Source organism: Pinus tabuliformis, chromosome 3_2 (assembly GCF_031772625.1).
Source record: "Pinus tabuliformis cultivar Carrire ecotype Pingquan chromosome 3_2, CPIR1, whole genome shotgun sequence".
Taxonomy (NCBI): Eukaryota; Viridiplantae; Streptophyta; class Pinopsida; order Pinales; family Pinaceae; genus Pinus; species Pinus tabuliformis.
The window spans coordinates 867324591-867334965 of record NC_142302.1 but is presented as its reverse complement, the minus strand read 5'-3'; positions in this window follow the sequence as shown (position 1 = coordinate 867334965).

Sequence of the window (10375 nt, the reverse complement as noted above, 5' to 3'; positions counted from 1 at the left end):
GCATTATATCCGGCCTAGTTGCAGTCAAATACATGAGGCTGCCACCTATGCTCTTGTACAAACTAGGATTAAAATCTTTGTTGTTGTCCTCTTTTATGAGTTTTAATCCCATCACTGTAGGAGCGATTGCTGCTTTGCTCTCCTGCATATTAAATCTTTCCAACACTTCATTAACATATTTCGCTTCTGAGATAAAAAACCCATTTCCATTTTGTTCTACTTCTAGTCCTAAGAAGTATCTCAGCAAACCCGTGTCAATCATTTCAAATTCTTCTTTCATGACTGTTTTGAAATTTTCAATAAGATAATCATCATTACCTGTGAAAATAACATCATCAACATATAACACACCAATTAGAATTTTACCATCTTTTTCTTTGATGTAGGGAGTGGGTTCTCCCTCACACTTTTCAAATCCATTTTCTAGTAGATAGGAATCTATCCTACTGTACCACGCTCTTGGTGCTTGCTTCAACCCATAAAGAACTTTCTTCAATCTGCACACTTTGTGCTCTTGGCCTTTCCTTTCATAGCCTAGAGGTTGTTCAATGTAAACCTCTTCGATTAACACTCCATTTAGGAATGCTGACTTCATGTCCATTTGGTAAACTTTCCACTTGTTTTGTGCTGCTATGGACAACACTGCTCTCACGATTTCCATTCTAGCAACCGATGCGAAAGTTTCCTCATAGTTTCTCCCATACTGCTGTTTATATCCTTTGACAACCAGTCTTGCCTTGTGTCTTTCTATTTTTCCTTCAGCATTACTCTTAGTCTTGTAGACCCATTTAACTCCAATGACTTCTTTTCCTTTTGGTAGTTCAACTAAATCCAGTTTCTTGTTTCTTTTTATGGCATTGATCTCCTCATCCATAGCTTCTATCCATTTCCTATCCTTAATTGCTTCTTCGAAATGAACAGGGTCATCAACATGACAATATAAAGCAAACAAAGAGTTCATACCTTCATTTGTTGCCTCGTGTTCATAAATGTCACTTAAATTTCTAAACTTCTTACCTCTTTCATATGGTGTACAAGTGCTTGAAGAAGCACTTGAATTTCCTCGTTATGGTGTGCTTGGAGAAGCACTTTCATTTCTCCTCTAGCATGTCTCTTGCTGTCCTTGTGTTGGTGCTGCTGTTTGGGGATGTATTTCAGTCATCTCCTCATCATCTTCATCATGTGACAAAGAGTTTTTAACATTCACTGTTTTCTCTATGCTTCCATCCCAATCTTCCTCCTCAATGAACTGAACATCTCTCCTCACAATAAGTTTCTTGGTGGATGGGTTATACAACATGTAAGCTTTGGATTCCTCACTGTATCCAATGAAAATACATTTCTCCCCTTTGCTGTCCAACTTCTTCCTTAGTTGATCTGGAATTTGTGCATAAGCCACACATCCAAAAACTTTCATGTGGGTAACTCCTTGTTTTGTCCCACTCCATGCTTCTTCCAGCACTCTGTTCATGACTGCTTTTGTGGGCATCTATTCAAAATGTACGCTGCACAGTGTATAGCTTCAGCCCAATAATCATTTGGCAAATGTTTTGCCTTTAACATACTCCTCGCCATATCCATGATTGTCCTATTCTTCCTTTCGGCAACTCCATTTTGCTGCGGAGTGTACCTATTGGTAAACTGCTTATGAATTCCATTTTCTCTACAAAAACGTAAAAATTATTTGGAGATATACTCACCTCCTCTATCAGTTCTTAGAACTTCGATATGAACCCCACTTTGGTTTTCTACAAGTGCTTTGAAATTGCAAAATCTTTCAAACACTTCACTTTTGTTCTTTAAGAAATAAACCCAAGTTTTTATGGTAAAATCATCAATAAATGTTAATATATAGTGGCTGCCTACAAGTGATGGAGTTTGCATCGGTCCACATCTGAGTGGACAATCTATAAGGGTGCTTTTTCCCTTATGCTTTTCCCAGATGGAAAACTTTCTCTGTGTTGTTTTCCCAAGATACAACCTTCACAAAGGTTGTCTAGTTTCTCTATCAACGGTAATCCTCTTACCGTTCCTTTTCTATTCAACAAGTTAAGACCTCCAAAGTTGAGATGTCCAAATCTCAAGTGCCACAACCAATTTTCATTTTTTGGTTCGCTTTGGAAAGCCTCTTGTGTCACTGCTGCTATTTCTTCTCCATTTTTCAAATCTGCTTTCATTTTGAGAGGGAACATCTTGTTCCTTGTCATCTTCACTTCAGCAATACATTATTTGCTGGGTGTTTTATCCATGATGGTGCATACATCATTCCCAAAGAAAACATTGTACCCCTTTTAAATAAGCTATCCAATACTTAAGAGATTACATTTCATTCCAGGAACATAATAAACATCTGCTATGGTTTTCTTTTCACCTTTCTTTGTTAAGACTTTTACTTCTCCTTTTCCCATAACAGAAACTTTATTATCAGTCCCTAGTCTGACTTGTGACTTCACATTCTGATCTAACATAGAAAACAGGGCTATGTTTCCTGTCATATGGTTTCTGCAACCAGAGTCTAGAAACCATACATCTTCACTCTTTTCTTCAGCCATATTACAGTCTAAAAACAAATTATTTTGGCTGATATTTTCTCTATTGAAATTTTCACTAGTTCTATTACTCATATCATGCTACTTCTTCCTACATTCATTTGCATAATGCCCATATGTTTTACAATAGTGACATTGGACATTGGATTTATCATACCTTTGTCCTTGAGCATGATGTTGTCCACTTTATTGGTTGCTGCCTTGGCCTTGGTGCTGATTTGGATTGCTGCCTCTTCCTTGAGCATTTGCTAGACTATTTCTTCCACCTCTGTTTTGGCTTCTGCCTCTTCCTCTCTTGTTTCCTCTGCCTTGACCTCTTCCTCTTCCAAAGAACATCTGGGTCTTAAAGGCATGTTCTAGATATGAGTTTTCATTTCTACTCAATCTCTGTTCATGTGTTATCAGTGATGCATGTATTTCACCAACTGAGAAGTTTGTGAGATCCTTTGTCTCTTCTATGGTGGTGACAATCACATCGAACCTTGAGGGTAGGATCCTCAATAGTTTCTCCACAATCCTACTTTCTTCAAGAATCTCTGCATGAGACCTTATCTGTGTGACCAGACCAATCACATGTGTGAAGAATGAGTCAATATTATCTGACTCCTTCATGCAGAGACTCTCAAAATCTCTTCTCAGCAACTGTAGTTTTGCTGTCTTCACACTCTCCATGCCTTTGATAGGCTATCTTGAGAGTTTCCCATGCTTCTTTGGATCTCTTGGTTGCTGTTATCCTTGGAAACACACTCTCATGCACTGTTTGATACAAAAAGTAGATGGCTTTAGAATCCTTCTTCTTGTTGCTCTTCAACAGATCTTTCTCTACCTGAGTTAAATTATTAAACTCATTTTCATCTGTTGGTTCTTCAAAACCATCCTCAAGAAATTCCCATAACTCTTGGGAAGCAAGCAAGGCTCTCATAGTTATTGCCCAATAGTCATAGTTTTTTCCATTAAATTGTGGGAGCTGAGTATTACAGATACCCATGCTAGTGCTGGCTCTAGCCATTCTTTCACTCTTAACTATGCTTCAAAATACTTGACTGTGTATTTAAAATAACTGACTATCCTCAACAAAAAACTAATCTTCAGAAATACCTTGGATTCTTTCTTGACTGAGTCTTCACTCTGTTGGAGAAGCTGCTGCAACAATAAATCCTTCCTTCAGCTTCTTTGACACCTTCAAAGAGCCTGGACAAGCTCTGATACCATCTTGGGAATTTCTGATAATTCCAGAACAAAAAATGAACAGAGAACAATGCTCTGTTTCTTAACACAGGAGACAGAGTTTTTCACACACCAAAAAAAAATTTTCATTCATTAACAAGACTGCTGTTACAAAAGAAATTCTTCCTCCAATGGAGGTATTACAAAGGGAATGCTTCAGATGCAGTTAAAAAAAAACTTCATTGTCTCCCTGGGAAATTACTACTATGTCTCTACACTGTTGTGCATTTCAAAACAAAAACTCTATCTCCTCTAGAAAAATAAAACACTGCTATGTAAAAAATTTCATTCACACACTATTGCGTATTTCATTGCAGAGGGATTACAACAACTTAAAAAAAAATTACATTACACTTTTCTTATCTAAAAAAAATTGAGTCCCGTGCATTAAAAAAAGCAATAAAATTAAAAGTTTTACCTACATTTACCAACCGTAATTAATGTAATAAATTACTTCACATGGATTTTACTCCACGTCTATCCAACTTTTCAATCAGCCTTGAATACGATTCAGACATACGACCATTATCAGTCATACGGAGGTCCTCCCGATAACGAAAAATGTGCCGCCGCTGCCATAACCATTGATCTGCCCCAAATTAATCGGACGGTTGTTGACAATATCACAAGGCCCTTTCTTACAGAACTTTATGCGCCGGGGAAGGTTGACTGTGCAAAACTGCTCAGGCCATGTGTCAGCCGATTAGCGTGCTCATTTCCCTCGGAGGAAAGCCATCAATCGGTGAAAAGTGGTGCAGGGAAACTTTGGTGGTTTTCTAAAATAAATGCCACAGTTGAAATTATAATTTCAACATAATGTGCAGCTCCATAAAATTGTTCTGCCAAAAACAAACAATAAAATAAAACCAATGCTGATCATACTAACCCCTCGAAAACAAACTTGGCCAATCAAGAATGCTTTGGTAGTGCCCTTAGCGATTTTAATCTGTCCCGCTTGAGAAGGTGTGTCCGGAATTCTTATAAAATTGACAAAATATGTCAACGACCCTTTTCCATCAACATCATAAATTGCAGTTAATTATCATCCAATTTAAATTAGAATGATTTTAATAAGTAAAATCTTAGAAATAAATCTATTCTCTGTACTTATTCCCAAAAACTATTGTGAGGGCCACTATTTGAAGTCGTTGGGTTATAACTTATAATTTTTTGTGTTAAGGTGGTTGCTTCATTCTTTTGTTTTTTTAGATGTAAATGTGGAGGGCGGAGGTTAATTTTAAGAGGCTGCCACTCAGACCTGTTTACTAGATTGAGTATACAATAAATTATAGAGTGGAGTGGTGTGGCTAGAGGTGATAGTTAAAGTTTGGATTATAGTGCCCTTTGATTCTAATGAACCATTAAGTTTGTGGTAGAAGTAAAAAATGAACATGTAAGTTGACTAGAGAATGTGATGGCCTAGGGTGGAACACTACCTATTAGAGTTGTGGGGTGGATGACCAAACCACTAGGCCCTAAAAGATGTTTATGGAAGAATGGCTTGAGGAGGGTTGCTCTTCAAGCTAAAAACTCCTAGTGGAGCCTAAAAGGACATTAAATGGAAATAAGGGTAGTCGAATGTGATGTGCTTGGGATTGGACACCAAAAGGTCTAAATGTTTAGGCACTGAGATTTTTGTTACAATAGAAAATGGGAAGGTTAGTTGACTTGGTCTAGCGTGAAGTGGAGAGGGTTGGGCCCTACCAAGTTTTATGGATTTGGGACATTAGATTGGGTTAATGATGTGTTGGGGAGCACAAGTGGTGGAATACAAAAGGATATCACATGGATTGGGTTGTCCCACCAAACTCGTTAGCCTTAAAGTAAATAGTTTAACAAGAAAATCTCAATGGAAGAGTGGAACTAAGGGACCCATATGGAGTGGAAATTAGATTGGGGTAATGATGTGTTGGGGAGTAGAAGTGATGGAATACAATGCTAGTGTCCCACCAAGCTTGTTGGCCTTCAACAAAATAGTTTAACAAGAAAATCGCAATGGACGAGTGGAGCCAAGGCAGACATATGGCGTGGACCAATGAGCTCCACATCTGTGAGTAGTTCTTGTGTATGGGCTAGTTCTTGTGCTAACATTTAAAAGTGCAGAGAAACCATACATATGATAGAGTTGAAACTTATGAGCCTCGGATGCTAGCATGGTGGAGCCAGGTGGACACAACAAAATTCATGTTGGTGCCACTCAGTTCCCTATTGATGACATGGTCTTTTTAATGTGCAAAAATTCTGATGGTCATAACTTTTGATTCTAGATTCATATTAAGATAAAAATTATGTCACGAGAAAAATATTGACAAGCTCAACCCAATGGGGGTGTTAGTTTTATGTTTTGAAAGCTTTGAAAAATGTGGTTGTTGTAGCCCCATCTTCATGCAAAACCCTAGAGATTGGGTTAAACCAGGTAACCCTTGCATAACCTAGGATCCTTAAGGGGGTGGGAGGTGGTTACAAATGATATGTGGTATAACTGTTAATGATAATTTATAAAAAAGACTTGACAATAATAAATTCTATCGAATTGATTTTACTTGATTGAGTTTATATTTCTCAATGCACCGACAAATAATTCAATTAAAAAAGCTTGAATGATGTGGTACAATTTATATTTATTAATTTCAAGTTATCTATAATTTAATTCTTTTGAGTGATTCTCTATCTAAAATTAATGTCCAACTTATGTAATAATATGAATTGTAGTACTACTAAGTTCCACAAATTTTGTATGAGGTAGGGATGCACTATCTTCTGACATGTATTTGATTATTTTTTAGCATTATTAGTTGTACTAAATCGCCTTAAATATAGACTAACAATATAGAGTGGTAAAATATATAAATAGTTGATACTAAAATGTAATATCTAGGAAAATTGAAATTCCATTATGTATACATAAAAATTATGTTCTTCCAATATGACTATATGCCATGTTTTCAACTTGTGAATTCAGGGACCCTTTGTTGGTACCAATGGCCATGAGGAAAATTACCATGGTATTAAGAATATGTATCTCCCAAAACATGTTGGTAAGTAAAGGATGGAATATGGGAAAGCTTCGAAATGATTAAGTAGGAAACTCATTGGCTTTCGATACTAAACATTCTCTACATCTCTATACAAGCCTAATTTCGAATACTTAATTAGATAAATAGTATACAACCTTTGTTAAAGTGCAACCTATTATATTTTCAAACTTATTTATATCATTTCCATGAAACTAGTTTACCCAAATTGAATGATCATACACCACAAAAGGAAAGGTTTCACCTGAGCTATCTTAAAATAACCTTGTAGCGAAAATAATCTTGCAATGACTAGAAAATTGACCAAGTATAAACAAATCAAATGCTCTGAATTATATATTCACTTTCTAGGAATAAACTTCCAAGCCTTATAAAATGTAAACTATCAAAAAGAATAAAAAAACTCATCCAATTACATTCATTTGAATCCAAATAAAAATTTCATTTTGTAAGTGTTTATGAATATGGAAGAAACAACTTTAGTAGTAGCACAACTTATAGTTGATTGCCTACTACCAAGTTTGACTTTAATAATCCATGAAAAGATGTTGAGGCCCTTAACAGAAGTAGTAAGATTATAAGACCCATATGTGATGTGTAGTGGTTGCAACATTAAGATAAAGTGAATCAGTCAAACTTATCTTCAGTTTTCAATCAACAAACAAGTTTCTCTCAATCTTATGGATGGCCATTATAGGTAAAATACTTTCTTATCTAGTTACATACATATAATGAGATATAGATAATGTTTTTTTATCTTATTTTCCAATAAGAGACTACTACAACAATTATCCTAATACTTTAACAAAATATTGTGATGCAGAAGCATCTAAACCCTTAATGGAAAAGAAAATTAGAGAAAGAAGACACATGGACAACCATATGGACAACCAGACCAACCTTGAACAGAATTCAGTTAATGAACAAATTTTAGTTAAAAAATCAGTTAAAACTGAATGTATGTATAACAAGAATTTAAGAATTCTTTAGTGAATCAAGAAAGAGAGGAGAAAACCCTTTGCGTGTGAGATAGGGAAAAATGTAGTTGTTGGAGAAATCTTGATTAATGTTGAGATTCCTTAAATTGTAACCAAGTTTGTAAATAATGAAAAACGCATCTTTGTGAATTTATAAGGAAATGTATCTCTGTGTATTTTGTTTTTTGTTTGAATTGTTTCACTAGCATTTGGCAGACAAACTAGACCTACATGTGTCTGCGCTCCAATACATGATGAATGAATATACAGGTATTGAAGAAAATTTGTCTGATGAGCAGAGAGTCTGGGTAAAGCATACAGATCCATTTCTGAGGGTTGGCGAATTTAACCGAAGCTAAATTCATCAGATTTCAATCTTCTACTCGCTATGCGTCTTCTCATGCCTTCACGAATTACAAATGAGGTATGGCTGATCGTGAGCAAGGGTCAGTCCAAGAGGTTTTATATCTGCATTCCTTATGGCGGCAAGGTTCCCCCCTGAAAAGGACTCAGGCTGTGGATGTTTCTTCTTCTGAGGAAAGAAACATTAGCAAGCAGGCAAAGATTGAACCTCCCAACGAGAATAAGAAGAGAAGTGTTTATCTTGTGGGAACTGGTCCACGATCCAGAGCAGCTACTATTGTCAGACTCGAAGGCAGCAACCCATTGGTGTTTAGAAGGAGGGGCAGCAAGAATCCGCAGTGGAAGCGTGGTGGGCCCATAACCCAAGGTGTCAAGAATGATTTTATTGGGGAAATGGGATTTTCGTTCACCCCAAAAATCTCGTCCTCATCAAGTGGTATGAGAGTGGGAAAAGATTTCCTGCGGAAAGGAGTTTTTGCATGCGAAGAAAGAAGAGGTATAGCTTTCCTGAAGATTTGTAAGCTTGTAGTTTTTTAATTTATTTTGTGAAGGTGAGAAGATTGCAGCAAACCTAGAGTAGGAGTGCTCAATGGGTTCGAGAGGAGAGAACGAGAGGGATGCCAAAAGACTAAGCTCGGGAGAGAAGCTTGGTAAGGAATCTGGTAGCAGGGAGGACTTGCTATTGCAGAGGTTTGGTTGTAGCTCACATGAATACATTTCCACTAAAGAAGTGAAATAGTGGGTAGAATTGCTAAGGAAACTCATATGACCACGGGGTCATAATTTTTGTACCTCAGGAGCATATGACTAGGAGGTCATAATTTTTGTACCTCGGGAGTCTACTGCAGGGGCATCCGAATCTTTAATGGAAAAAAAAATTAGAGAAAGAAGACACGTGGACAACCACATGGACAACCAGGCCAACCTTGAATAGAATTCAGTTAATGAACAAATTTTAGTTAAAAAATAAGTTAAACCTGAATGTATGTATAAAAAGAATTTAAGAATTCATTAGTGAATCAAGAAAGACAGGAGAAAACCCTGTGCGTGTGAGAGAGGACAAAATGTAGTTGCTGGAGAAATCTTGATTAAGGCTGAGATGCCTTAAATTGTAACCAAGTTTGTAAATAATGAAAAACACATCTTTGTGAATTTATAAGGAAATGCATCTTTGTGTATTTTTTTTTGTTTGAATTGTTTCACTAGCATTTGGCAGAAAAACTAGCCCTACATGTGTCTGCACTCCAATACACGATGAATGAATATATAGGTATTGAAGAAAATTTATCTGATGAGCAGAGAGTCTGGGCGACGCATACAGATCCATCTCTAAGGGTTGGTGAATTTAGCCGAAGCCAAATTCATCAGAATGCAATATTCTACTCGCTATGTGTCTTCTCATGCCTTCACGAATTACAGAGGAGGTATGGCTGATCGTGAGCAAGGGTCAGTCCAAGAGGCTTTATATCTACATTCCTTATGGCAGCAAGGTCCCTCCACCACTAAAAAGGACTCGGGCTGTGGATGTTTCTACTTCTAAGGAAGGAAACATTAGCAAGCAGGCGAAGATTGAACCTCCGAGCGATCCAAAGTAGCTACTGTTGTCAAACTCGAAGGCGGCGACCCATTGGTTTTTGGAAGGAGCGGCAACAAGAATCTGTAGTGGAAGCATGATGGGCCCATAACCCACAGGCGTCAAGAATGATTTTATTGGACAAATGGGATTTTGGTTCACCCTAAAAATCTCATCCTCATCATATTGTGTTTCATCATGAAGCAACAACCACTATCTCACTACTTAGCTCTCATTTGATATTGAATACATCTATGATCACAATTATCACTATATAATTGTTCCACTTTGTGTCATTAAAATGTGATAGGGGCATATTCATAATTGAATATGATGTTTGGGAACAAACTCAAGGAAAATAATCTAGACCTACATAAATAGTCCATTATTATGGTAATTTTTTAAAATTGTATTTATTAGACTATTTACAATTTTCATAAAGATGCGGATTGCCTTAAAATTTAGCATTTAATAATATTAATATTATTTTTTATTTATATGATTGTTCCGGTTAATATTGGTAACTAAAATATTCATTAACATTCAATACTTTTATTTTGTTCTTTAACATTAAAAAAATTGTCTATTTTGATGAATGCCTACAAAAGGGAAGCTTCAAAAGAGGATTGGAAGAGCATTCCTTGTCATTGA